This window comes from Echinops telfairi, unplaced genomic scaffold (genome assembly GCF_000313985.2).
Source record: "Echinops telfairi isolate 266 unplaced genomic scaffold, ASM31398v2 ScPeMD7_443;HRSCAF=831, whole genome shotgun sequence".
NCBI lineage: Eukaryota > Metazoa > Chordata > Mammalia > Afrosoricida > Tenrecidae > Echinops > Echinops telfairi.
The window spans coordinates 23,397,442-23,400,647 of NW_022104341.1; positions in this window are offsets into that span (position 1 = coordinate 23,397,442).

The window sequence follows — 3,206 nt, forward strand, 5'->3', positions numbered from 1 at the left end:
CTTTAAGACCCCAGATGCTATATCTTTTGATAGCCAGGCACCATCAGCTTTCTTCACCACATTTCCTTATGCACACATTTGTCTTCAGCGATCATGTCCAGAAGGTGTGCATCATGGAATGAGGGATGGATTTTTTAACATGGATCACCAGACCTTTCTCCCAAGGTACCTCTGAGTGGACTTGACTCTCTAACTTTTCAATGAGCAGCTGAGCATGTTTATGATTTGCATCACCAGGAGACTAAAAGCAAAGCTAATGGTGGGATATTTCATGGAAGGGATGAGAGTAATACAGATCAGCTGAAGAAATGGAAACATATGATCCAGGTTATTTGGTCAAAATCAATTTAGTCAAAAGCCAACTGGTGGAAAGTAACCAGAGGCATTACGTCAGTTGAAATGACTAACTGATAAAACGAAAGATGCCATTCACCAACTTTGTCATTTCCTGGTAACTTTGGCACCACTGGCAATTTTGCAGCTGCTAGCGATTTTTGTCTGTATTTCATAATATGGAGGAAGGGGGGGTGGCTGCCATTTTCAACCTTTGAATTTCAAATCCATTTTCCTGCCTTACGAAATTAAGGGCAGCAAAAACTTAAAAGCTATTTGCATTTATCAAATCCAGACTTTTATGCAAGCTGATAAATCAAGTAACCATGTGATAATTCCAAATTTTAACAGCATAATTATCATCACCATATATAGAAATATTTATGCAATTATTCGAATGTTTACATTTTCATTTTTACATGAAAAATTTGTGGGAAACAGCAAATTAAAGAGTCAAAAGTAGTGCAAACATACTTTTATATATATCCATAGATATATATATATATATTTATCCACATATATACATGTATATACACATGTATATTTAAATATACATATTTCATGCTCAAAGACAATAAAATCGTAGCAAAACCACTAAGTCCAATTCAAATTAAGCTAGGCATCTTTCATTTTATCTGGCATCCATACTCCTATGGCAGCCGTCTTAGAGCAGCTATAATAAATCGAAAGTTCTTCCTTCAAAGAAAACACAGACGTGCACACACACAATATATTAACACACACTACATTATCACACACACACACACCTCACTGCCATCGAGACTATTCCAACTCACAGTGACCCTAGAAAGGGTTCTAGGACTGTACATCTTTATAAGAGCAGAGTCTCATCTTTCTCCCACAGAGCAGCTGGTGGATTTGAACCATTGGCCTGTGGTTAGCAACCCAACACCTGACCACAGTACCACCAAGGGTCCTTCATCAGTTCATATTGCACCAAAATTACTGGATGAAAAAGCATTAACTAAGCCTACTAGACAATGATGACATTAAAACAATTGCCTTCTATCAAATTGTTTTGGGACAAGTTATTTTGCACTGTACCATTTGCTACCAAACTTTATGTGTTAATGAATTGAATATGTTTTTAAGCCCTCTCTTTAAATGAACTTCTAACAGCAACAGAGCTGCCAAATTTTGATGATTTCCTCTAATGTGTTTTCAAAGATACATCTTCCTCAGGTTTCCGTAAATTCATATTAACAGTGCGACTATTCACCCAGCTACTCTGCCTGACAGAGGTGCTGTGAGTCAGCATTGACGACCACCGAGAAAAAGATCTAGGAGCAGGGCTCCTCCTGGATCCAGATGCCCTACACCAGGTACCCCCTAGACATAAGAAAACACGTGAGCGCTCCAAGGACCACTGGGCCCACAGATGTCCAAAGGAGACAAGAACCTTCCTCCTAAACTGTGATCCAACAGGAAAAAAAACTTCCCTAAGAGTTAGTACCCTGAATCCAGACTTCTAGCTTCCTAAACTGAGAGAGACTGCATTTCTGTTTGTTAAACCCATCTACTTGTGGTGTTTCTGTCATAGCAGAACTAGATAACTAAGATAGTACTGTAATAAATCTGTGATTTTTTTTTAAGCCAAACTGCTTCTATGGGCTAGAAAAATACAGAAACATTAAGGTAGCTGTGTGGTTGAAGGAAATGTCTAACAAACCCCCACTCTGATCACAGAAAAGACACAGACAGGTCAAAATGAAATGTTTTAACCTCACAGCTCTTTCCGATTAGCGCTCCCTCTCTTCTTCCCAAAGGTAATGTCCATCCTGACATTCCTTAAAACCACATCCTTGGTTGTCTTTTAGTGTTATCACTTGTGTGGATCGCTAAATAATTACCTTTAATGATATCTATATTTTCTTCTAAAATTGTTTTGCCTTTCACATGTAGGTCTGTACTCTATCTGGAAGTAATCTTGATTATGATAAGAAATAGGGACACATTTTAAATTTGTTTTTATATGGATACCCAATCGCTCCAAGGTCTTCTATTGAAAAGATGCTCTTTCCGAGTGCTGACTTATGAGAAGAGAGGGGTTTTCTCAACTGCACGGAGGATGATCAAATTTAGAAGAACCCTGGTGGCACGGCTGGACAAGCATGAGACTTCTAACCTCAAGTGACCTGTGAGTCAGAACAGGCTCTATAGTAACGGGTTTGCTTTTGGGGGGTTATCAGGTGTAAGCAGCTAGTGACCTCACTTATAGTGGCCACCGATCTAGGTACATGGCATCTATGTCTTTTTCTTTTTTTTTTTAATTTTAAAAAGACAAATTTATTTAGCGTAATAATCAGACCATTACATTTAGCAATCAACAGCATGGGTGTAAAAGAAAAAGAAAAACTACATTAAAACCCCTTGTTGGAATGCTAATTTACACTTCCCACAGAACAGAAACTAAAATCTCCTGCTAAGCTTTGTTTCCTGGTAATTATTTAAAATCTTCTGCCACTGCCATAACTACTACTACTGTGTGAGCCACCATAGCCACCTTGGTTGCGTGGTTTGGCAAAGTACTGACCTCCACCACCGTAAGGGCCGGAGCTTCTGCCTCCAAAGTTCCCGCCCTTCATCGGTCCGAAATTGGAAGATTGACTGCTGTAGTTGCCAAAATCATTGTAGCTTCCACCACCTCCGAAGTTGCTTCCATCATTACCAAATCCATTCTAACCATCCCCACTGCAGCCATATCCACCACCACCGCGGCTGCCACCAAAGCCACACGGCTGCTGACGTTTCCGCCCCGACTAAAGTTGTCATTCCCACCAAAACCACCCCCGAAGTTTCCAGAACCGCTTCGACCTCTTTGGCTGGAGGAGGCACTGGCCAGCTCTTGCTTC